The sequence below is a fragment of the Acipenser ruthenus genome, chromosome 1, assembly GCF_902713425.1.
Source record: "Acipenser ruthenus chromosome 1, fAciRut3.2 maternal haplotype, whole genome shotgun sequence".
NCBI classification, from domain to species: Eukaryota; Metazoa; Chordata; class Actinopteri; order Acipenseriformes; family Acipenseridae; genus Acipenser; species Acipenser ruthenus.
Window position 1 is genome coordinate 46,036,656 of NC_081189.1, and position 27,712 is coordinate 46,064,367.

A 27,712-nucleotide genomic window follows, 5' to 3' on the forward strand; every position below is an offset into this window, starting at 1 on the left:
TAATTGGTGTCTGTTGCACTTGAAGGGAGTTGATTCTGTTTCTGGCTGATGCCTGACATACTGCAAAATAAAAAGTGGGCACCATCAATAAACCCCTCCCATTCATTGCACTACCTACTGCAGGCTACTGCTTGATGGCAGCTTTGAATTTTCCCAACATAGTTACTGTAAATAAACACATTTTCTTTCAGGATTGGACTGGAGACCAAATCCAGGACTGTTTAAAAGAGCTCCAACCAAGACAGCATATACATATACATTGTGGTTAACGTACAGCCTCCAGAGGCTGTAACTTCCAGCCCCTAAAGTAAAATTGGGCAAATAAGGGAGAACCTGTTTTGCTTATGTACAGTTAAATATGTGTTTCTTGATGGAAGAAGCACAGGGAATCGTTTGGTCACAGAGAAAAACATTTTCGTAATTGACGAGGATGACATTAAAGTAGTTTGTGTTTCCAGATTATACTGCCCTCTGCAGGATGTTAATTAATATGTATACGGAGGGTTGGATAAACGCCTGCTATAGGGCTGTCAATAAGTTTCAGGGTCTACCATGGGGAGGCAGCAAGGCACTGATTCAGCATATTCTGGAAGGTGTTTTTCTGGAGGTATGCAAGGCAAGTCATTGTCATTTATCAACCTCAAATGCTTATTAGTAAGTCTCGCTCCAGATATTACTTTTTTTTTTTTTTTTAACCAAATACTGCTTTAGAGAGGTTTGAGGATTATCTTAATCCTGCATGTTCTAACGATAAAGTAATATATTCTGCATTTGCAAAACATACTAAAGAACTACAGTATATGTCATATTACCGGAATTAGTCGGTCCAGCCACCTAATTAAAAATAAATAAATCCAATTTGGGAATAATGCAAAGCAGCTTAATAAGTCATGGTGTCTAAGTGGAGTATATAGATCCTGAGCTGTAATTCGTCAGGTACCAGCATTTCTTTATGACTTGAGCAGAGATGTAGATATTTGGTGCACCGGTGTCTGTGACTGCTACTACAACACGGTCTTAAAGGAGTACAATCATCTCCAAAAAACAACTGCTGAGGAGTCTGCATGGATGGGTGGAAGTCTACAGGGGGAAAATAATGTTTTTAATAATAACTGGTAGGCATCAAACATCTACCATGGACCACTCAGTCCCCAGATCTCAGTCCAATTGAGCATCAGTGTAATGACCAGTGCCAGTGCCTGCATGTGCCAACTTTTGTGAACGGCACTGTAAATCTGCAGGAAGCATACGAGGGACAACAGAATACCAAAGGGGTGTTCCTATAAAGTGTAACACTTGGTTTCACAAATCCTGCTTTGCAGTAATCTTGAACTACTTTATGGCTAGTTTCACAGGCGAGCATGATTAGCACCAATCTTTACCTAGCATTGGGCAGTCCAACATTAGTGTTCGGGTATGTGAATCCAGCTCTTAATGTCCATTCCACCCACTTCTAGTTGTACAATTTCTGATAATACTGTACATACATTTAAATCAGTCAGGCTGTCATATTTTTTTTAGATTCCCTAAGATGTATTTTCTTTTTTATCTACAGTGCTAACATTTGTTTGGGAAAACTAATATATATATATATATATATATATATATATATATATATATATATATATATATATATATATAAATTTCCCCTTAAACTATTACTTAACAATACATATGGCTTTAATACAGATATTTTGTATACAGATTCTTCACAAGCACAAGCTTATCTACTAACAGCCCATATTAATAAGAATTCCTGGAGCTTACACACACCCACCATCTGTTCATAAACAAATAGACTGCACACAAGGTGGCAGTCTGAACAGAAGCACACTGGAGATTCTGTTGAGCACAGACTATATAAGTGCAGCCTTCTATCTGCAAAAACACAGACGCAATCATCATGCACCAGGCAGCAGGTTCCACAGAACTAAGTGACACTTGTATAAAACACAGGTAATTGTATACTTTTACTACATGTTATACCACCAGTGAGTGTTTTATAGTTTGTATGAATATAACAAAAGTAAAGAAACAAAATATCTTCAACACAACATATTACATTTAATATAAATTGCTAGGATAATGCTGCTGTCTTTAGCAAACCCACCTACTACTTTTAATGGTAATAAGAAATTGGGGTTCACTTGTGAGTCAATAGTCATACACAAATGCTAGTTACTGTACATGCAGATGAGATTTTGACCCCCACCTAAACAAGCATTTCAATATTGAAAAATGTTCTGCTTCTTCATTAACGAGTTGTCTTTTTTTCTGTGTAGATGACTACAGCTACATTATCTAATAAACACACCAACTCTCAACCCAGTACCAATCAATCTGTTAACTGGAGGTTTTACAATGTTGCACCATATAATCACGCAAAAACAACAACTTAAAAACACTCAAGTATAGGGTAGAATGTATTGAAAACGAACGCTTATTATTACATTTATTAAACGGTAGGCCTACTTATAGTGTCAGAAAACACAACAAAACAAACAGCTGGTTACAGATAACGCATCTTTTTTTATCTTTGAATGCATTTTGCCTTCCTTTTTTTGTTGCTATTTTCTAGGTATTAGCAATACCGCAATTGAAATATTACCATGGGGTGGGGTATATCAACATAATAAAAGCATATTCACATTTTACTATAATGTTACCTTCAATTATCGAGCAATTAAATACTTGTATGTTATATAATATCAAGCTGGGTGATCTCAAGAGGACACGGTTCGATATTAGAACCATCTAGCTAAAGGATACTGAGATAAAAATGCAATATTCCTGTTCCAATAACAAAGAGAATGGGCGACATTGCTAATTGTTTGCTTTGTTAAATAAATTAATTGCACATGCTTCATACACCTGGGATGAACAAACGTTAATCAGCACAAGGACATACAGTAAATAATGTATCCTCACAGTATCCTATTTTGAAACAATGAGGAACCCTGGTTTGGTAAAATCTCGAGCCTGCAGCTACATAACATAAAACACAATCGCAGTTTATTGTGTTGAGGAGTTATTGTAAAAAATCATTATCAATAACATATATTACAAATAGTGTGAGTTGTTGCAGAAAATCCCATACAAACAGACGGAATCCTCGTCATTTGGAAAAAAAGTAATACAATTTCGCCTCTTACTAAGATTATTTTCGGATTGTTTGTAATCCCTTCTGATGTCACTGGAAGGAGGGGCCGCGAGCGCACACACACTGACAGCTGGTACTGAAAAGAGAGGAAGATGGTGGAGCTGCATAGAAGGGCATGATCAAAGGTTTATTTGCTGCAATAGTTCTTCTGATGAACAGGTAAGAGGTGTATCTTTGTATAACAAGGCAAATCGGCAAATCTTTAGAATATATATATAAATATATATATATATATATGTGTGTGTGTGCGTGTGCGTGTGTGTGTGTGTGTGTGATCTGGAATATTAATAATATGCATATTATTAATGCAGGTCTCCCTGTTGAAATAGTCATGGCACTACTTATATATATATATAAAACTATGCCAACTCTGACTCAAAAAGCTCATTCGGCATAGCACACAGAAGGGATAAAGCTTGTGGAAGGGGAGCTCGTTTACGCCCACTTCACGCTTCTCATCATGGACACAGAACAAACGAAGTGATTTCAAACACAATTATTTATAGGATCGAGTAGGTATCTTTAAAATCTTATAAAAAAAAAAAAAATAACTGTTGTTCTGCCGATACAGAGACAATGGTATTGTATACAATTTTTGTTGGGGGTGGTGGGTGCAGACTTGGGATGCTCTAGGCTAAATCCCATTGTATGTATCTACAGTGAGTTTTATTAAATGTGTTTGTTTTGATGTATCGCTACATTATGTATAATACGGTTAATGTAGTACATGATTAGGATAAATAACCTAAAACAAACTTAATGGGCCAAGTACTCAAAGTAAGGGGTGCTCAGGGAGTCGGAAAACAAGAATTGGAAAATACATTATTTTGACATTCCGTATTGCCGTCTGTCTGGTCAGCAACAGCAAACCACTGCGATGCATGCATTTGGGGGTGGTTAAGGTGTTACTGCAGCTGCGGGCTCTTGTACCTCATCCTGCTGCTGCCGCTGCCAAATAGTGCACTATACATACAGCTGAATGGCGACCGCAGAGTGCGCCTGCGCCTTACTGACTGTGGCCAGCCTTCCTGCTAAATACTCACCCAGTTGGTAGTGTGTTTGCTTCCATTGTAGGCAGTCAGATGGGCAAAAAGTGATGCATTATTATGAATAAGTGCATGTATATGTATGCAGATTTTTATTTTTAAAGTGATTTTTTTCCAGTAGTCTGTAGCAGTGCAACATTTTTGTCGATAGGGCTCAATTGCAACGAACCTTTAGATTTGGTACGTGCGGACTAGCTACGGTACTATCTCAGCAGCATCCCCCAGCTGCGTACTAACACTACCAATTGCAACGAAAAAAGATGGGCAACAAAGTTGGGGACTAGCTGGTGGGGTAGGCTCAAAATCTGAGTGATTGGTTTCAGCTAATTATATTTTTTTAAGTGTTATTTTTCGTTACAAGATCTAAATCTTTATTATTATTATTATTATTATTATTATTATTATTATTATTATTATTATTATTATTATTATTATTATTATTTAAGAAGCCCATTAAAATGTTGTGAACTTAGAAAATTATGTACTGAAGTGTACGCACGAAAGTAAAGGTGGCTGTGTGGTCTAGTGGTTAAAGAAAATGGCTTGTAACCAGGAGGTCCCCGGTTCAAATCCCACCTCAACCACTGACTCATTGTGTGACCCTGAACAAGTCACTTTACCTCCTTGTGCTCTGTCTTTTGAGTGAAACATAATTGTAAGTGACTCTGCAGCTGATGCATAGTTCACACACCCTAGTGTCTCTGTAAGTCGCCTTGGATAAAGACGTCTGCTAAATAAACAAATAATAATAATAATAATAATAATAATAATAAATGCTAAGGCTGAATTACAAAAGAATATTAAACCAAATTCCCATGTATAATCAAAATTTCCTAAAACACTACCAAAATTAATGGAGCTGCTTTAGAGGATAAACACAACTTTTATTAGTCATCATTATTTGATTCACACACAAAACAAATGCATTAATTTATACAGTTTTGTTAATGTGACATTTTTTGCATGAAATACAAATAATAATTATGAATTTTTTTTTTTTTCTTAAGAATATTGTAAAAATCACGGTATTGGGCTAATTTCACGATTTCCGTGCAGCCCGCGAAATCGCGATTTACACAAGGCCTTAGCTATAAGTATAGTGTGCTTATGTTCTGACACCACCTCCATTGTCAGCTGAGGAGAAGATTTTCTTTTGAAGATTGCCCTGACTTGATTTTTTTCACTTGTTTTAAACCTTCGTTGTATGTTAAGTTTTTGACAAGCAGACCAATTTAATATAGCATTTGTGTGTGTGATTCTACTGGGGCGCACAGAGGTAGACTAAGGGCCCATAAAGTATGAATAACAATACCATGCTCTCATCTGCTGTATTTTATGTCCCAATGGTGCAGTTTCCATTGAACCCCCTGAGGTGCATTAATTGTACAGCGGCTCCCATACTCTGTCCCTTTGATCTCTCTTGGTGTGTTAAAGATGCTTATTTAGCTGCAAGCCAGTGCCAGTATTGTTGAGTGTGGACTAAGAAAACATTCACCTATGATCTAAATAGCCCATACTGCACAGAGAAAAATATAGATGTCTGCATGTGCCCGGAAGGCTGAATACTGTCAGGCTGTACTCTAGTTTATGCCAACTTTAATCAAATATCTTGTACTGTATTCTTTTTTGCTTGTTAAGGTATAATCATAACACGCAGAGGAAATGCCTGCATTGGGAATGAGGACTGACTGAACCTGCGCTGAAGTGCAGAATTTGTTACAGTGAAATGAATGACCATAATTAAAAGCATGAGCATGAATACATTAATACAAACCTAATTTGTGTTATAGAACACACTATAATGAAGCAATTTGAAAAAATCAGTTACTGTATAACTGTATAATGTATTTCATTTTTTTTTTTTTAAACTATACCCCTTCTGTGGAGGTTTCAGCTGAAGTACCCCATAGCAATAAAAGACAGAATAATGTGATTAACACTTTTTCCCCCCACTGTTTTATTTAATTTATAATAAGTCAACAGCTTGGGAATGACAAACTGCTGGTTTAGAACAGAATACCAAACAATAATTCTTAAAACTTCTAATATTTAGATGCACAAAATCAAACGACAGTATTTGTGAATCTCTTCAGAAACACACATATTCGTTTTCTATTAGTAAAGTTATTATAAAATAATCCAGAATAGTCTGCCTTGTAAATGTTTATCATGTTACCATTGACTTCCCATTTCAGCATAATTGTATGCCATTTAAAATGTTTACAACATCAAAAAACTTTAACTTCAAGATAAAACTATAATAACTAACTTTTTATTAAAGCCAACCTAAAAATGATCAGAAGAGACTCGTATACCTATGTTGCCTTGCACTAGAGTCTCCTTTGTGTTTTCTTCCTTGGTTTTTCTTTTGCAAGTAAGACATGTATCAATTTTTGACTTGTGGATAATCTGGATGTACGTTGAAAACAAATCCAACCATCTGCTATTGCTGTTACCAAAATGCTGTCGCAGCTAATATCAGAGTGGAAATCCACTCAGTCGAAACCACGCATGCGTACAGGTGGATCATTTTTAAACTATAGTCAGACTGTAACCTTTCAGCTGTTAAACAACAATTAAATATTTCTGCACAGTGGTTTAGAAAAACAATATATGATACAGTTAAAAAAAATCAATTGAAGGTAATTTATTTTCTTTTACTTTTAATTTTATTTTTTTAATTTCTGAGTCATCCTGCATATCTCTTATGACCCTTAGAAGTACCCCCAGGGGTACATGGACCTGCAGTTGAAAACCCCTGGTATAATGTACTAAATTTAGCAGTGGCAAAATATAGATGTTTTTATATTTTACCATACGGCTGTAGTGAAGATTATATCATTATTTACAAAAAACCATAATAGGAGGAGAGCCTACATATTTGGTACAGTATGCATACCTTTATTCTTTGATTCTCAATACATTTCCAAGGTTTTGTCCAGTAATAATGAACCGCTTCACCAGCACATTTTGTTAACCTCTGACTATATCAATGACACTGACCACACACTTTGAGAAAGTGCCTTCACATTCAGAACACACTACCCCCTTACTAATGTATCTACCTGAGATGCAATTCCCTTTACCTTATGCCCCTGAGGATGCTTCGTTTTTGTTTCATGAAATTATTGTTGGTTTGCATGCAATCATAATGTGAAGAGAGACTACTACAGTACCATCCAATGAAAAATGACAATTTTAAAAAGCTAAAAAAATATTATTTTCATTTTATTTAAAACTAATATTTATGGATAGCGAACATGCACGTTAAAGATTGTTTGCCTATTTCAATTTTAGTTTGAACCATACAATTTACCATACATACAATAATAAAAGAAAATTTCAGAAGTGGTGACTACTGAAACTAGTGCAACATTCTTATAATGTAGACCAGTGGTGCTCAACTATGGCCCCCGAGATCTATTCCATTCCTGGTCTTTATTCCAAGCAGGTCCTAAATGAGTTAATTGCCTCTTAACAGCTTCAATTAACTACATTAGAACATGCTTGGAGTAAAAACCTGGACTGGATTAGATCTCGAGGGCCAGAGTTGAGTACCACTGATATAGACTGTCACTCAAAGACAATGGAAAAACTGCATCACCTTCATGTCATGTCAGTTTGCAATACAAAATGGAGCATTTACTCGGGTTCAGGGTGGTTCCAGATAACTACAGTAGGCGAGGTTCGCCCTGCATTATAGAAGAAGGAATGTGAAATTCAGGGGTTTTGGCAATCAAAGGTTGGAAGTAATTGGATTTGATAATATTTTTGAGTGATGTATCTTGGGAAAGTGTTTGATAAGAGCTTTAAAATTACCTTTCTAGCTTAATTATAACACGTTATTTTTTAAAAGTTGTTAAAGATTCCAGTTTTAGCCAAAATAATGTTACATTATATCTTTGAAATTTAGGGTGATAAATCTTGCAATTTGGTGTGTTTTGTTTTCTCTATGGGCCCTCTCAAGTCAACCAGTTTCATCCAGAATTTGACGACACTGGGGATGCATTACTGTATGTAGCCACACGCTAGCGTTTTGTCTGTCCGGTGCTCTGTCTGTGTGTCACACTAACATTTTTACATACTGTATGTTTTTCTACACAACTGCTTTATTAAGATATATTGAAACCCTGTCTGCCTGTCTCTCTGTCCATATGTCATAACACTAGGTTTGGACATACATTACACAGGTTATTCAAAGTTTCTGAACCTGAAGGAATGTGAAGGCATCTGTTCACCAATCTGTATGTCATCTGCATACAGTAGATTTAGGTCATGGTGGTGTTTTCATAACACTAAAAACTCAAATGTTATGAATTTGCAGTTGTGGCATTGTCTATCCAAAATCCACATATATACTGTATTAGTATTTTTCTACTGACTGTTCCAGAATCTTGGCTTAATTTTCGATATCATTTTTGTATTTTCTTTGATTACATGATAAATAAAAGATCTAAATGATGCTCATATAGTCTTTTTATTTTTTAATTATGACTCAATCCTAAACATTTGGCCATAGCTGTACATCTGCTTTGTTTATTCCGACTCAAAACATCTACATTTCATTTTTGTCTGAAGTGTCTCACGCAAATTGTAATTGTGTACGTTACATTGCAAGCAAATGAAATGCAGCCTCACTGCGCCAAGGGATGATGCACTGTTGATGAGTTTGTGTCTCCAGAAAGGGTCTAAGCAAAAGCAGAGCTGCTGCTGGTTTCTGTTTTGGGTGGCTAAGGCTACATTTTTCAGTATTTATTATAGAAATTTAAAGCTACTTGTTTTCTTCTGTTTAAATACTGTCCGTGTAGCTGTACTGTATGTGGCTTTATGATTCACAATCCAACACAATTTAAATCAAATCTGGTGTTGATCATACTGCAGGAATGAGTGCTGCGGTTAAATCATTTGAAATATTATTTTGCTATAGTGTGTGATCTTCATTTTAAAGAGAAGTTCAGTCTTTCTCTCAAAGGAAATGTTGAATCAAAATGTTTTTCACTGCAAGTAACACCCATGGCTGCTTCTCAAATATGTATTTAATTTATAGTTTTAATAAACTTTGCCTGCATAAAACAGGTTTTGAATGGTGGCTACTGCAATATTTTCTATTGTTTTTAATGCAGGATTCAGAACTACAGTAACTACAGAATGAAATGTAGAACCTGGCACTTAAAGCTTCAGATACAAAAATCACAGCTTTGTGATGCTGAAACAGAATAGTGAAAGTATTGGATGCTCATTAGCTAACTTTGTGGTTCAGTTACTTCAATGGAGCAAATGCTCTCAGCCCATATTTCAAACTTGTACTGTCAAGAGCCACAATTAAAACTGTACTTTCATTGGTGGCAGTTGGAAAGAAGGCATTAATTGCAGTTGTGAAGTGAGCTCAGCAGTCACTCTAGATGGCTCAACGCCCTGCCTCCCTGTGGCAGAGTGTCCCGCCCCTATATATATGTGCGCTGTTTATTATTATTTGTATTATTATTATTTGTACTATTATTGTTTGCAAAAAAAAAGTCAAACACCAAAAAGTCGACACCATTATATGTTATTGTTTTGCATTTTTGATTTTAAAACCTCATGAGGATGCGTGACTGATCAGCTACTGATTGTTTAACTAGCTGACAGTCACGCATCCTTATTAAACTCATGCAGACTATGGCCGAGGGGTAATAAGATAATTAATAGCTTGTTAACCCCTCGGCCAGAATATAAAAGCCTTCAGCTTTCTTTGTTCGGGGAAAGAGTGTTTGAGAGTGGAGAACGAGTGAGGAGTGAGTGAGTGAGTGAGTGAGTGAGTGAGGAGGTAAAAACTAAGCTAAAGTAAACAATTGCTATACGTGCTGGCTGAAAACCAGCACGATAATTGTTTTGGTTCTGTTTGTTTGGCCAATGTGCCCTTTTGTTTTGTGTTTGTTTCAATCTTTTGTTTGATTATTATTTAATGAAATACTGAGCGCCGTAGCACCTCAGTTTCGCCCCGTTACTTTCTGAGTCTGTGTTTCTGGTCTGACGTCACCCCTGCAGCCATCCTGTTCGCAGTTGGTGTCGGAACTGGGACAACAGCGCCTCCAAGTGTCAGACCAGGAATACTGCAGGATTTTTTCAAAAGGAGTGTTTTTTGTTTTCTTTGGGAAAAAAAAATAAAATAAAAAATAATAAAAATGGGAAGAAGTGGCTGGAGGAAACAGCAGCAACAAGCGCATCAACAGCGCAGGGCCAGTCACAGGTCCTGCTGCGTCTCTGTTACGCTGGATGTCTGCCTGTCTAGACGAGGAAGGGTGGTGCAACATTTGTGGCAAGGTCAGATACCTTCCCTTCGTCCAAAACCCCCCGTGGCAAGGGGAAGTGGAGTCGTACCAAGCGCCGGTGGGAGAGGACCTGCGTCCTCTGAGGCGGACTGGTCCACTCTCCACTCAGGGGATTTGGGACTGGCTGATGGAGCCTGAGAGGGAGGTCGAGGAGGCCATCCCTGTTGTGATAATCTCCTGTGGGTCCGTTTCCAGCGCCAGAGGAAGAGGTCCCACCGCTGTTTCCAGTGCCAGAAGGAGAGGGGCCATTGCTGCCGTCACCAGCGCTAGAAGGTGCCTCTGAGCTGCCTCTGCCGCTCCCACCTCCACCAGCAGAGAGTGACTACCTGCTGGCCTTGCTCCGCCCAAGGATGCCTGCTGCTCCGCATCGCCTGGGGTTGCCTGCTGCTCCGCATTGCCTGGGGTTGCCTGCTGCTCTGCATCGCCTGGGGACCCACCAGTTACAAAGTACGAGGGAGAAGTGGAGCTCCCGCTTCCGCCTTCATGGCCAGGGGCTCCCCTCCCAAGTTTGCCTCCAGAGGGTCTGCTGCTGCCATCACCTCCCAAGGGTCCGCTGCTGCCGTTGCCTCCCGAGCATCCGCTGCCACCGTCTGGGCCAGGGGCTCCCCTCCTGGCTTCGCCGCTCAGGGATGCCTGCGTGTTGTCGCCAGTGGTCGCTGCCGGCTCCGCTTCCCATGGGGTCGCTGCCAGCTCCGCTTCGTCTGGGATCGCAGCCAGCCCTGCTTTGCCGCAGGAAATACTGTGGCCGGAGCCCAACAAGGGGGAGCTGCTGGCTATGAAGAGGCAGGGAGAGGTTAGGAGACCACCTTCCCCCGCAGCACTTTCGCTGCAGGAAATGTGGTGGCTGGAGCCCCAGAAGAGGGAGCTTCCGGCTAAAGAGAAAGGGGGGGCCTGACCATGCACAGGCTGGCTCCTCCAGCCGGGCGGCCACAAGATTGCCTTGGCTGGAGGAGCCAGCCTGTGCATGGTCAGCCTTGCCACTGCCAACAGGAGCGCTGACTGCCTTGCCAGCCATAGGCCCATTGAAGCCTCCATTCCTGGCCCAAGACTTTGACCTGGACTGCTGGGTTTTTAAGGGGGGAGGTGGCCTTTAAGGCCATGTGTGCTGCGCACAAGGGGGGGCATGTGTGGCGGAGTGTCCCGCACCTATATATATGTGCGCTGTTTATTATTATTTGTATTATTATTGTTTGCAGCGTGGACGAAAAGTCGCAGCCATTATATGTTATTGTTTTGTATTTTTGATTTTAAAACCTCGTGAGGGTGCGAGACTGATCAGCTACTTATTGTTTAACTAGCTGACAGTCACACATCCTTATTAAACTCATGCAGACTATGGCAGAGGGGTAATAAGATCCCTTAAATCCCTCAGCCAGAATATAAAAGCCTGCAGCTTTCTTTGTTTGGGGAAAGAGTGTTCGAGAGTGGAGAACGAGTGAGGAGTTAGGAGGTAAAAACTAAGCTAAAGTAAACAATTGCTATACCTGCTGGCTGAAAACCAGCATGATACTTGTTTTGGTTCTGTTTGTTCGGCCAATGTGCCCTTTTGTTTTGTGTTTGTTTAAATCTCTTGTTTGATTATTATTTAATGAAATACTGAGCGCCGTAGCGCCACAATTTCGCCCCGCTACTTCCTATGTGTTTCTGGTCTGACGTCACCCCTGCAGCCATCCTGTTCACACTCCCTTAAATGGTTGAGTACCTGTCCTGTCACCCTCCTCCATATTTTACTCACAAAATGCCACCTGACATTTCATATTCCACCCTCCTGCTGCTTTCCCTGAGCTCCCCGTCGAGTCTTACTTGACTATCACGTCAGGCAGGAATTGCCACTGAGATAATAATAATAAACCATTTGCAGTTTGATTCCTGAAATGGTACCAGGTGCTGTCAAATCAATGAATGCACGGCAGATTACTTGCAGGCACCTGATAAGTTTGAAATCTGCATTAACCCCATACTAAAATCATGGCTTTTTCTGCACAATTACCATGTGCCAAATTAAACAAAAAAAATAATTTAAATGAAATGTATTTCTAATACATGAACATAGTGTATCATTTTAAATAACATCTCAATGTTAATACCAGTTGGCCTTTCAGTCAAGTTGCCAGTGAGTGCATGGTGCATCATGTTTCTTAAAAACCATCTGAGCTGACACTGACTGCTAGTTTGTCTGTGTTGACCTCAAGGGGTGAAGCCAAACAATCTGCCTTCTACAGTATAGGCTGCAATAATTTAACAATGCCTCCATTATATCTAGTAGGGTCACTATCAGGATTTGTGAACAGGCTGTCGTGTTTACAATCAAACATCTTGCTTACCATAGCTGTCTGCTGGGATGTACAGTCACAGACAAAAGTATTGGCACCCTACGCTTATAATACCACAATTCAATGTAACAGAATAAGGACAAGGAGTTAGTAGACTTCAACCACTTTTTAATAAAACAAAAAGCAAAATACACAATATCTAGTAATTTAACAAATAATCTTTATCAAAAAACAAACAAACTTATTTTAAAGTATTTGTTCATGATAAAGTGTTGGCACCCTGCTTTAGTATTTTCTGTGCCCTTTTTTTCTTTTATTCTGGGTCCATTCCATCTTGCATATTTCTTTCAGCTTAGACAGATTGGATACACAATGCTTGGCTACAGCTTTTTTCAGATCAGTCCAAAGCATGTAGATTGAGATCTGAGGATTGCGAAGGCCATTCCAGAACTTTATCTTGGTATTTTTTATAAATCCAGAGTAGACTCAGCCGTATGCTTTGGGTCGTTGTCTGCTAATCAGCCTATGAAAAGATGGCACTGTAAAATTGTACTTGTAGGTTTTGATACATGGCTGCGATCATTCGATCTTCAATCACATGAATGACTCCGGTCCCTGATCTGCTAAAACACCCCCATATCATGATCAAACCACCTCCATGTTTAACTGTTGGTACAAGGCTTTCCCTTTTTTCTCCAAACATATTGTGGTCCATTTTTGTGGAAAAGTTATATTTGATATATTTTAGACTCATTAGACAAGAGAATTTTTCAAAATGCTTAAGATTCCTGTTCATGTTTCTTGGCAAATTTTAGACAGTTTGTTTGATTAATTTTCTATAAAAGTGATTTTGCAGCGAGATCTGCGTGCACACAGCTCTTCTGTGTTCTTTGTACAGTTCTTTCATGCACAGTTATGCCTGATGCTTCTAAATCTTTCTTTAAGTCCTTGGCTGTTAATCTTTGATTTTTGTTTAGCTGCTTGGATGATTCTCCTACCAGCTGTACCCGTAATTTTCTTACGACATCCAAGTGTTTCAGTTGAATTTCTTCTGTGGTACTTCTTGATTATTACTGATTGTGGATTTTGTCTTGACCATCCTCTTGTGTGTTGCCAAAATGGAAATAATTACCTCTTTTTGTCTATTGACTTTATAATGCAGCTTAATTACTGTGTAATGGTTTTCAATCAATGAACACATTTTTTAATTAGTTCTATTACATTTGTTAATGTTGGGTGCCAATACTTTTGTCAGTAACAAATATTTGAAATTGCTTAAGTGCTATTTTGTATTTGTGTAAAGATTGGTAAAGTACCAGAAATTGTGTATTTTGGTCTTTGTCATATTAATGTGTCTAATGTTCACTAAATTCTTGAATTATCTAATATTAAGTGTAGGGTGCCAATAGTTTTGTCTGCGATTGTATGTATTCCTGCAATATCCTTTTCAATGTTTTTTAAAGACTTTTTAAAATATATTTTTCATGCATTAGTTCAGAACGCTTATTTTCATTTTACATTGGGTTCTGTCATGAAAATGGATAGTTTGATGGTCTAAACAAATTTAAACTAATATCATTGATATGATTGGTTTGGAGCAGAGAATCATTAAGCTGGAGGTGGAGAGGCCAAAGCACTTTACCAGAAAATGATGAACAAAATAACTAACCATTATCAAATAATGAAACACATTGTTTAACATGTTGGTAAGCTACAGTACACAGTTATTCCAAAAAGTGTCTATTAAAGTAAACCTTTCCCTCCCTGAAATCTTTTCAAATCTCTAGATCATTTTGTTAGGAAAGAACATTGTTTCAACTTTCATGCTATTTTTTTTAATGTATTATTATTATTATTATTATTATTATTATTATTATTATTATTATTATTATAGCTGTGTACAGAGCAGTGTCCAGATTGCTGAGAAATGCGTGAAAGAATGTATTGTGCATTTGTATCAGTAACATTACAAAAAGAACCAGAATGGTTATGAAGGGGACCTTGAAAAACATAAGACAAGTGAATTTACATGTAACGTAGTATTTTTTGTCTTTGATAGGGAGGTTGTGGGTTCTGTATCACCCAGGTGGTAACTTGGCCTAGATGTACTGATTTAGTAATTTTCAGGTACTGTAGCTGACTGTTTGATGGTTAGAATCTCAATTTCCAAATGAGACCAGAAGTAGGCCCTTGATCTCATGCTATAGTTTTTAGTCTAGATAAGAGTTATTTTGGTGCCAATGGATAGAGCATTTTTTAAAACACTTTTTAAGCAAGATTTTGTTTTGAAATTCTAGATTGAAACAATATGCCAAAGGGATTAAGCATATTGTTGACAGACTGTTTCCTCAGCTTTCTTCATTGTTTATCGTGTAATTAAATTAGCGATAATTTACCGTGTTCTGAGTGGCTGTTAATTCTTTCTTATTTCATTTTATGTTTCATTTTATCATAACATAATTAAAATACTTTCTAGTCTGTCTTATAATTAGATTTTATTTTTAAAGACGTGGCTTCCTTTTATTTAATAAAATAGAATTTTAGTTGAGCCATGATTCATTTTGCATAAATAACCATTTCACAAAGGAAATTCAAAACGATTAACAGTTTTTGATAATCTAATCTATTATTAATGACACAGTATAGTATGTGTTCTTTTTATCTAAGGCTTACATGCTAACTATATATGCAATTAGGAAATTGTCATTGTAGAAGAAATGAGTTTGCAGGATTTATTAAGACCTCTATTTCCTTGTTCTTTTTTTATGTGCAACAGTTATACTGTGCTGCACTGTAATGGACATTTGTTGAACAGCTTTCCTGGGAATGCACACAGTTGTCTGAAATATACTATTATGTGTGGCCTGGAGTTAACTGTGCCTATTAGCTGTTAATCCATATGCCAATGTTGTTTTTGGCTGGGTATCAGGATAATAATCCATTTCAGACTGTGCACACAATATAGAGGAAATCTACATATAATACTGTATAATTGAAATCTGTGTATTTAGTAATGTAATTTTATTTGGCTTTTCTGAATAGAAATTCAGTATTAAACTTCAACATGTATTATCCCCCACTGGAGGGTGCATATCTCCTGTGATGACAATATAACATTTATAATAATGGATTCTGGCAATACCATTGTTATTCTTGTAATATTTTTAAGTTGTGAATTATATTCATATTTGCAATACTAGTGAACAGGAGATTAATGTGCACTTAGTATACTGAGCCAAAAACACTATTAAGTGTGAGGAACAAGTGCATTTATGTGACTTGGGTTTTAATAGGTTGCTGTTTCCCAGTATACATATTGTTATATCTGTCAAGCCATGGGTTTTTTTTCTTATAACAAAGAGGTCTATTTACCACAGAGTGTTTACAGTATATATTTGAGTGTCTTTCCATGTGTTCCCTTTCAAGCACGAAATGTAACCATTACAATATGGGGATTTACCTTCTAAATATCTGAATCCTGAGTACTGATATACCAAAGCTGCTCAGCGAGCCTGTGATGCAGTCGTGGCCCAACCCCCGAGTAGGGATGTGCTTTTGGTACATTTTTATGAACGTTTAAATGCTATACAGGTGTCAGCGTTTAAATGTGTTTTTGTGGTACGACAATTTTGTTTGGCATAATTATTTACATACCACGGTTTTCTCATCCGGTTCCTCAAAATACTTCCAAACATGGTTTTGCTTCGTTCCTTTGTTTATAGATGCCATTTTATTAAAAAATATATAACAAACTTCAGAAAGAAATGCTTGTCATTAACTTTATTACACCATGGAATTGATACCATACCATGCCTACTAGTGCAGAAAAACAGAGTGCACCAATGAAGCGCCAGATCAGGCGAGAATAAAACCCGCCCCAGTGCCAATTTTTCTGTTGCACCAATTAGAAAAGCTACTTGGAGGCAATTGCCAAACCCCTTCCTTTTTATAATATCCACCCTTACTGTGACACTAGAGCAGGCGGATATGCAACGGACTGCTTTGGCATTTATACATTTCTTTGGCATTTATACATTTAAATGTTTAAAATTCCCACCCCTACCCCGGAGGGCACAAAAGTATTGCGCTCACAGATCTCCGTGCCATTTTTCCTTTCAAGTGACCTGACGGAGAGCCTTGTTAAGATAAGTACAATTGTTGCTTTTATCTGCATTAGGGCTGTCATTTAAACCTCCAAATAGCAACCGATTAATGGGCAAACAAAATATAATCATTCGAAAAAATATTGATGATTGTCCCGCTCACAGAAATTTCGCTCCCCGACCCTCCCACCAACATGATTATTTTAATATCATTGCTATTCAGTAAAAGCTTGTGCACAACAATGGAATGCGAGGGGTAATTAACTGTAATATAGCTTTGCGCATGGTACTGTAGGAGTACCAGCATAAAAATGTTTTGTCAGCTGTGGGCGGCATTGACTGTACCTACATCGTCTAGATGTGGTCATCAATCAGGAAACCCAGACAGAGCATGCAGCCCGGTTTGAAAAATACATCGTAAAAAAAAAAAACAGTATTATTACCAGATTTAACAGTTCATTTTGAAACTCCAAAGAAGTGCAAACTATATACAGTCAGTTTTCTTCAATGTACACAATTTATTTACATGTTGTTTGCCAGGAATACAAGCTTGTCAACCTGCTCTGGATCCAAGGTGGCGTGCTTTCTGTTTACATCAAATACACAGAGGGCGTGTACTTACAAAGCATTTTCAGAACTGATTCGCTGGTAGTCAGGATGGGACCAGTCAATCAGATGCTAGTTAACACAACACAATTTGACGTGTTTTTACACATTTTGTATGTGATAATTAAACTAATCGCTGTAATAGTTTTTTGTGTGCACTACAGCCTGCGAACTGATGGACCCAACTGTACTGGTACCTGCTCTGCTGCCGACCCGGTACCATACCGGGACTGAGGTTACCGCAATGGTCTCATTGCCGTCACAGTGCTGTTCCTGACCCGGTAATAAAGTCACAGAACCGACCCGCCACCGTCCTGGTTATTTTATTACTCTATAGGAGGCTGTGTGGTCCAGTGGTTAAAGAAAAGGGCTCGTAACCAGGAGGTCCCGGTTCAAATCCTGGCTCAGCCACTGACTCATTGTGTGACCCTGAGCAAGTCACTTAACCTCCTTGTGCTCCGTCTTTCTGGTGAGATGTAGTTGTAAGTGACTCAGCAGCTGATGTATAGTTCACACACCCTAGTTTCTGTAAGTCGCCTTGGGTAAATAAACAAATAATTACTCGTTTTTGATTAGCACAATGCAAGACGTTTTTATATTATTTATGTAATTGTTTAATTACTGTTTTTTGTTGAGAAAGTATTTTCTCTTGTGTCTACGCACAGGACTGTCTGCAACGTGGTGCTCAGCACACATGCAGCAAGAGCAGCTTCTTTAAGCAATTTCAAACACAGTATCTTGATGCCATTTTGGCGAGAGCTTTTTAACATCACCATTGTGAAGGCTGTTAGTTCACTCTAGCAAGCAGGCTTCCCTCAGTTTTTCCCCCAGTGGCTTTTACAGGTGGGCATCCCTCTACATTGCCACCCGCAGTGGCTGCTTACTGGTGGACCCATACCGAACTGGTACCGAGGTCACCGACCCACTCTGCTCCCAACCCAGTACCATACCGGTACCGAACTGGGACCGAGGTTACTGCACCAGTACCAGTACCTTCCCGGTACCGACCCGGTGCTAAAGCCACTGAACCGCTCCTTTCTAAGGATGCTGCCTGTCCTAACAAGCAGTGCCGGGTCTCTGAGGTGATCCTCAAGAGAGCTTATTCAGCCAGTGCGTTTGCAGCACAGCTAGGCAATTATATCAGCATCCTACCAGTCACATTTGATGCATTTCCTTTCTGGGAACCACAGGCCCTCACCACACCAGCTGGATGAGCTGCGCCTGGTTAACAAGAACCTGCTCCGTGTGTCCAAGCTCAATTTACAGGCTGTAGGTAGAAACCTGGCTGCACTGGTAGCTGCACGTAAGCAGCTTTGGCTTTCCCAGGCCTGTGTGCCAGACGGGAGAAAGCACCGCTGTTGGATGCCCCGATCACTCCAGGACATATATTTGGTCCCGTGGTGGACGAGATGCTGCTGCGCTCCCACCACATGCGGGAATCCACTAAGGAATCCACTAAGGAGCTGGTTCACCTGCTTCCAATTTGATGCCACAGGCCCAGGGCCCCCTTCTCAGTGGCTGTCCAAGTGGATAGCAGAGAGGACTGCCTGAGCTGGCCAACCTGCCCTCTCCAGAAAAGCTCAATGCCTTCACTAGGCACCATCACTAGGTTCTACAGACTTAATGTCTTGGATCCTCAAAACCATGTTGAAACTAGTGTTAAGGGCAGCTTCTCAGTCAACCCTTACAAAACAGACATAGAGGTTAAAATTTCCCTCAATTTTTTCACCGTAGCTACTTGTTACTGGGGTTCCATATGGTAAAGCACAGGGCAGCCTCTTGGCTTAGCCTTGTAGCATTCCAGTCGTTCTGCAATCTTGCCCTTGCGACGGCTTTGGTACACTCACCCATACGGTAATGGTTACATTTCGTACTTGAAATATAAATGTAACCATTAACCTTCAAGGTTGCTGCGTCCATGATTGCAGCAGGCCTGAAGGAGAAACAGTACAGAGTGCAGTACTTTTGTGCCCTTTCGGGTCTTTAGGAGGTAAATACCCATACGTAACGGTTACATTTCTATTTCAGGGAACCAGGGTTATGATAATAACCTAACATTGTGTATTGTTCAGTTTGATGTCCTAGATTTCTATTAACTGGGGATCAGAGCAGTTCAGTGACTACAGAATGGTACATAATTTACACCTTGAGTTTAGCTGGTGCTGTAAAATTCGTGCTTCCAACTGACATGCCTTTTTTCTCCGTGGAGGACACTGGCTTAAAATTAAAATTTGTATCATCCCCCCTGAAAACACCTGTACAGGCTAAATATTGAAACGAGGCGAGCACACATTAACAAATGCTGTACAAATATTGTGAACTCTGTATCAGGGCTAGTCATGTTTGTGATCCCAGCAACCTAAAATAACTGTTGATTTATTGCATTTATTAGAAGAAGGCTGTTCACAACCTGTGTTAAGTCAATTCTAAAACCAAATTAAGTCAGAGAAATATACTTGGAACTTATGTTCTGATATATTATGTACACATGAAATTACTTATCTGGTTACTAAAGGGATTTTTTATGATGGAATGTCTTAATTTTTCTTGGGTTTTCTGTATATGTCTACAGTGCTGCTGATCCCAACTCACTCTGTGGCCATATTCAGTCTGCTACTGTACCAGATTGAAATTTACTGTGACACATACTGTAATACAAATGTACTGTGTTGTTCTGTTCAGGTTAAAATAAGACACCCAGTTGGTAACACTACTGCTGATGGAAACAGGGATGATTTTAAAATGCCTTCAACTTTATCACACCTTGATTACAGACACTCCTTCATAACCTTGCTTTATAAACAGACCTATTTAAGTGTACTGAGTTTGCCACTGAATTGGTTGAATCCAGTGGTTGAATTCCTTGTACCAGTAATAGATTAAACTGAATATTTGCATTGATGTACTCTTCTTCATGCCATGGATGTAGGCAAAATGATTCCTGAGGAACCCTTAGGATAATTTCTGTGAGAATATGTCCTGTAGGTTTTATTTTGCTGGAATGATTTCTCTCCATATAGTGTACAGTATACAGTACCAGATAAGTGTAATGTAAAGGTAAAAAAGAATGTTATTTAATACTCTCTTCACAATACCTAACTAATGAACAATCACCGTGCATTGAAACAATTCAAAATCACGTTTACAAAATGTGATGATAGTCCGCTATTTAGGGTTGTGTGAATAGGATTTATATATATATATATATATATATATATATATATATATATACAGTATATATATACAGTATATATATATATAATCTATAAAGTAGTTACAGTACTGTGTATAGTTCCTTGCTTGTTTATTAGGTAATCTACACTTGTGTTGGTACTGTAAGCATTGTGTGTATGTGAAGTTCTTTTTATCATTTCCCTGGGATAGTGCAGCTGGCAGTAAACTGCCTCTCGTATCCAATTTTACATCACTGTGATACCGAAGTACAAGTAGGGCAAGACTTCCCCAAGGTCTAATAGCGAGACATTGACTGAGCTGTGAATTTTATTTCCTGGCCCTAAGTCCTTTGCTGAAATCCATTAGCCTACATTTCCAGTTTAACAAGAAAAAATATAAAATAAGATGTTATTCTGCTTTTATTAGGGAAACACTACCAATTTGATACAGCACATGCAATATTAACAAAAGTTAAAAATCTAATTAAAATCCCTTTGCTAGAAAATTATAAAATACTTTAAAGTTTCCATGCATGCCTGAGAACTCTAAAAATTATGCTAACCATATGCAAGTGGTTTCCTGTTTTCTTAATATACACGGTACAAAATAAGCTTCTACTTTTGAAAATAACAGTGGTTTACAGTTCCCAAAGTAGAAATGGCTATTATAAGGAAAGCTGTAAAACAGTAGGCTGCCATTTGAATTAGTACTGGTGGTGGGTCAATTAATATAAGGTAACCAACCAGAAGCTGCAATTTGGTTGATTCATAATATGACAGCACATGATCAGTGCTGCTAAGGAAAGCTCTGATTTCCATTTCTTGGAACAACAGCTTCCAAGAGCTGATGGACTGTCATTTTATCCATAGAATAAAACATTAAGCAGAATTCTCCACCTCTGGTTTACATGGTCAGTGTCAGTTGGCAAGATGATCTTTAAAAATGTAAGTAAATCAATAATCATTACCATGAAATGGCCTAAACTATAAAAAGAGCAAAATTCAGTTCCCTATTCACTGTGTTACAAGTGCAACTGTAAAATGGAAAAGCAATAATTAAATTCCGTGTTTCCCTTGAATGCTCAACCAACAAGTGCCTTGACTTGTGGGCTATGGCAAGTGAAATGTGTTAAGCCAGATTACAAGGATTTATATTAGTAAATCTTCATTTAAACTCTTCACTTTGGCACCAGTGAATCCATGTGTAAACTGGAGGGAGGCATTTATTTCTCCATTTACTATCCCCCTGTGAGCCCTCCTTTCATGCAGTTTGAAGTTGGAATTATCAGTTTTGGTTGTGTAAGTAACCACAATAACAAAATACAGTATAATGTAGTTCAGTTATGATATCACTGCACTGTAAGTAATGTTACGTGATTCTTTTGCCTATAGATTTAGTGGACTATTCTATAGTTGTTTTGTTTTTATACTATTTTTGTAATCCAAGAAGAAGAAAAAGTGGTTTCATGGCCTCACAAATGAGCTCTGATAGAACATAATGGGGTTTACATTGAGGTTAATAGCTTTTACAGTCAACGTTCCATCTAGCCAATAGCTTGAAATCTTGGGTTCTAGTATTAACTCTGCACTAGATATTAAAAAGTAACTTAGTATGGGTATTAAATACCAGAGTTACCTATAACTAATGTATATAGAATTATTTTGCGATGTGTTTGAGGTTTTCATACTGTTTTGATGTCTGAAAAATACATCTCGTTTATAATACCAAAAGTTCACATTTAAACCACGCTGTGGCAGGGCGAGGAGCCCTGCACATGAAAAGGGGGCGGGGCAAAGCCCTGACGTAAATGTATTGTTTATTTTAGAACGGGGTACCCCTCCGCTCCTGTGCAATTTATTATTTTGTATTTGTTTTGTTATTATTATTATTATTATTATTATTATTATTATTATTATTATTATTATTATTTATAAATGTGACCGCGAAGCTGTATGTTTTTGTTATTGTTTTCATTTAAATGTGTTCTTTCAGAGGCAAGGTGGTAATGTGTGGCTTTCGGCTAGTGCGTTGTTAAACTAGTTGGCAGTCACACGTAATTAATAAACTCGTGCAGATTGTGGCCGAGGGGTAATAGAATAATTACTAGCTAGTTAAACCCCTCGGCCATGGTATATAAACCTGCAGCGCTCTCAGTTCAGGGTGGGTGTACAGAGGAGAGTACAGGAGAGCGAGAGGAGAATGGAGAAAAGAAAAGCTAAAAATGATACAGCATCAGTGACAGCATCTGCCCAGCCTGACCTGTGTGTTTTGTGTTCGTGATTTGGTTTTGTTTATCTTTTTATTTTGCTCTGTGAGCAGGGTGTTTTTTTGTTATACCTTTTATTTTTGTTATTGTTTAAATAAACGGGGCCGCAGCCTCTTTTGCCCTGCAGTGCTTTGTTTTTGTGTCTCTCTTGCCTGACGTCACTACTCAGCCATCTCTGTCACACATGCTTATGAATACATTAATGATAGTGTAAGTACATGGACAATATGCAATGAAATGCTGACGTATGCACATATCTCAAAATAATGCAAAATTTGGCACGACATCAGAAACCCTTTACGGATGGCCAAAAGTGCCAAACTTAATGCAGCATGCATACTGTACCTAAATGCCAATCAATGGAATAAAATGGTTAAACAATACTTTAGTGTGTTTGCCTACGAGACTGAAAGTCATTGGTATGTGAGTTGTTTTTGTTTTGTTTTGTTTTTTTAAATCCCACGATATCCCGATATGGAAATTATTATCAATATCGAACAATATCAGTATCATATCAAAATATCGATATTGGTGCCCATCACTAGTTATTTTTATATATTTCTTATCTCCACTAGGGGAGGAGTGTTACTGCTTAGATGGTGACAGTTTAATGGTTACACTGGTGTACCAGATGAACTTATACAATAGACATGTTTCTGAGAGTGATGGCTGTAATTTTGTATTTGTGTTATACAGTCATGGAATGGGATGTGGTAATAACATACATGTTTATTTTTTTAAAGAAATGTTTACATTTGACACTATACTAGAACAGTTTGCTAGAATGTATCATACAGAAATGACAGATGGAACAGTTTCATAATACACCAGCAGACAGCTAGAATCCCATAACCATGACAACCTTTCAAAATGCATTCCATTTACCCATGAACAAGAGCCACATAAATTGAAAGGAGAAAATGTCAGCTTTATGTACCTAGCTTGATACACCTGAGCTGTCAGCCACCAGAATCCACACAGAACCACGCCGACTGCACATATTATTGAGAGCAAGTCAGTCCCCTCGGAACAGATATACAGGATTGAATTGAAACGTGACTTGACTGCATATAGACTGAGGGTGTGGTGTCTGAAACAGCAGATTGATTTAAAATGGTTAAAAAAAAAATATATATATTTCTAAAATCCAGTCTAGCTTTGCAATATGTATATATGTATATATATTTTTGTATTACTCTGATTTGAAATAACAATGCACTTCAGACTTGCTTTGTCCTTTTCATAGACCCTTAACAGTTTCTGTTGACACACGAAAAGGTTATTCTGTTGATCTGCTTTGTTCCTTGGAAGCTAGGTCTTTACTGTCAGCCTTCAGCATACATTAAAGATAAATCATATTGGTGAGTGTTATTAATATTTAACAAGAATAAAATATGGATGACAGATAATCTGAGGCTGGAGAGCTGGGAAATTTGGTAGATTAATTTAAACTAAATAAATACATTAAGGTAAGTTTAATCACACAGTCCTGCAAGTTCTCAGTAAGCTGCAGTCTCTTACAGCAGTGTGCAATTTTACATTGAAACGTAATTCCTTGGTCTTTGTTTCCTGTAGTCTTCAATTGGAAATATGTTCTTTATTGTCCCTAAAGGTAGGTTGCTTTTGTTGTACAGTTGGGACACAAAATTCCACCCCCTTGGAGTCTGCTTCAATCAACCTTTTGTCTTTAGTGAGGCATCTATTTTACATCAACAACTGCCCTCAATATAAGGCCTTGTATGGCTGGTCAAGGCAATATTGGGCTGCCCACTTGTAGAAAATTTAAAGAGCAATGTTAGCTCCATTTAAATAATTGCAAATGTTGTCTCGTTTACATCATTCTGATAATTCTGTCCCTAAATGGACTGCCTTTTAGTTTTTGATTAAGCTGTATAATTATGGATGCCTGACATATTTTACTCTATAGTACTGTATGTAAATACAAAAGGCTCTGAAAGTTATTAAAAGCAACCTTGTATGTGTAAATATTAAACTCGCATAGCCTCTCCACACTGTTCTACCTCCCGTAATTCATCATACAGATGTCTTGTAGAAAGAAAGCATACTCTTTAAGGACACCCTTTTCAGCGGTTCCAAAGGGAGCAATTACTGCTAATGTAAACAATGATTTGTGCATACACTGTTTCCCGTCTGCAATTCCAGGTGCAGGTTGTTTTTGTAATTGCTCTTGTAATGATGAAATGTGCATGTCCCGATTACCCATAATTCTGTAGCAACTGCTTTTTTCTCACCTTAAGTCGAAAGCTACTTTAATGTACTTACTCTCCTGAGCTACAGTTACACTACACTGATGAGACCCAAACTGGGCGAAACATGCCTGGAGTTACTGACTGTAAAGGCTGTGAATGTAGAAGTCTTTTGGCGACTTTCACACATTTTAATTGGCTCTTGTAATGCTGACATTTGCATATCCCGATTACCCATATATATATATATATATATATATATATATATATATATATATATATATATATATATTCAGTAACAAAAACTTTGTTAAAATAACATTATGGTTGCAGTTCAAAATCACAAAAGTCAGGAAATGGGATGTTAAAGTTGCAGTGTGGAGTAGTGGTTAGGGGTTTGGACTCTTGACCGGAGGGTCATGGGTTCAGTCCCAGGTGGGGAACACTGCTGCTGTACCCTTGAGCAAGGTACTTTACCTAGATTGCTCCAGTAAAAACCCAGCTGTATAAATGGGTAATTGTATGTAAAAATAATGTGATATATTGTAACAATTGTAAGTCGCCCTGGATAAGGGCGTCTGCTAAAAAAAAAAATACATCATAATAATAATAATAATAATAATAATAATAATAATAATAATAACTCACCCCTATTATGCCTTTGCAACTCATCAGATATGATGTCATACATGACATCAGTAATGACATCAGCAATGACTAATCACATGACAAATGCTCCACCAAGACTGCCCATGGACATTACACTGGAAACAAAAAATTCTCTGTGCTGGACTGTAGCTATCTTGCTTCTTGGCGTACGTGCCAATGTAGACACAATCATAGACAAAACAAGTACACTTTCATTGCATCCACTGTCACTCAGGTCACTCTTTGCACTATTGTCTATAGACATGACATAGGTGTTGCATAATTACTACTGTTACTTCCAATGCAAAAGTTGGCACACTTGCCGCTATGCAATATGGCATTGCAACATATCTATCCAAGATCATTGGTTTATGAAATGCATTTGAATATGTATCTCACTCAGTAAAAGGAATGTTTTTTTTGTTTTTTTTCTAGAACAGTGCCATGGATAATGAGGACCAAACTGTGCTTCTTTGTCATGTTATTGTCATATGAGTTCCTAAGAACAGCTAACGGCACAATATTCTGCATACCAATAAACACACCTAGGTAATGCCCTTCTGGGCAGTCTTGGTGGAGCATTTGTCATGTGATTAGTCATTGCTGATGTCATTACTGATGTCATGTATGACATCATATCTGATGCAATGCATAGGCATAATAGGGGTGAGTTAAGGTTGCGTCCCTTAACGTCCCTTTTCCTGACTTTTGTGATTTTGAACTGCAACCTTAACAATATTTTAACAGAGTTTTTGTTACTGAATTTCCATAAGTTTTTTTTTGTTTTTTTTTTACCTGAATGTACTACAGTATCAATTTCTAAAGTCCTACACACGTGGCTGGAAATATGTTCTACAGCAACCCATGAAGTGGAGACCACACAAAAAAGGCAACCAGCCTGGTATAATGCAGGTGAAACAGGACTGTTCTAAGAGATCTAAATAAAACACTGCATCCCAACACATTTTTTTGTTTTTCACCCAGGGTCAGGGACATAAAAATGTGAGATCAGCTACTGAAATGTGTCAACTGGCTTATTACAGTCTTTATGAAAAAATCTGTCCCTGTGCACATGACTTTATCATACACTACAACAATCCAGTAATGAGACCAGCTTTGTTTCTGTATGCAAAATGTTCTAACTGCAAAAACATGCTAGTTATAATCTATTAGTGAAGCATATATAATACACCATACAGCATGCCGCGTATACAGTATCATGAACATGAGACATAAATGTAGCCTATAGTATAAATATTACAATTGAGTGCAAATGTTAAACTTGAACCCGAAAGAGCGCTATTGGAATATGGATCTGTTAAAAATAAAAAATAAATTAATAGTTTTTATCCTGATTTTATGAAGATCTAGTTTGTTTTGCAAAGCGTTTACCTCAGTATTCCATGAGTAATGCGGTTTTCTCAGAAAACATCCGTGGTCTGTTCAGGTTCTTTCAGGTTTAATCCAGGTGGACCATGTAGTCTTCCAGTTGCGGCGTAAATAGTAACTTCATACAGTACCGTATTTAATTTAAATATTCTATTGACATGCAGCTGTTCGTACCCTGTTTTGTGAAGGGTTTGTTATCGGTAACTTTTTTTTTTTTAAATAGGGTTTGAGTGCATATTTGTGCAGCCAGCTAAATGTCAGTATGTTACGCTCCTTTTTTTTTTTTTTTTAGTTTTTTGTGTTCATAAAGTTTATTCAAAATGCTGTCAGATGATCTGTTGCTGGTGATTGCTTAAGTAAAGTCTGCATCCATTTGTTTTATTTTTACAACTTGTGAATGAAACCATAGAGTAGCCTGGTTTGGTATATTATTTACTAAATTTAAGTCATTCTATAAATCTACTGTTAAACTGCAAGAACAATTTGACTGTGATTCTGCATCTCTGAAAGCCTATTTATTATTGTTATT

General features: G+C 37.9%; 1 protein-coding gene across 3 annotated transcripts in view; it reads left to right on the forward strand.

The window, feature by feature from the left end:
• Nucleotides 1–1,865: 1,865 nt before the first annotated feature.
• Nucleotides 1,866–27,712, forward strand: part of LOC117421404 (amyloid-beta A4 precursor protein-binding family A member 1) — a 103,984-nt gene continuing 78,137 nt past the window's right edge. For all 3 annotated transcript variants that reach the window (XM_059025759.1, XM_059025754.1, XM_059025751.1), the window contains exons 1-2: nucleotides 1,866–1,956; nucleotides 3,201–3,319. The gene's annotated coding sequence lies outside the window, so the exon portion shown is untranslated. The remainder of the gene's footprint in view (nucleotides 1,957–3,200; nucleotides 3,320–27,712) is intronic.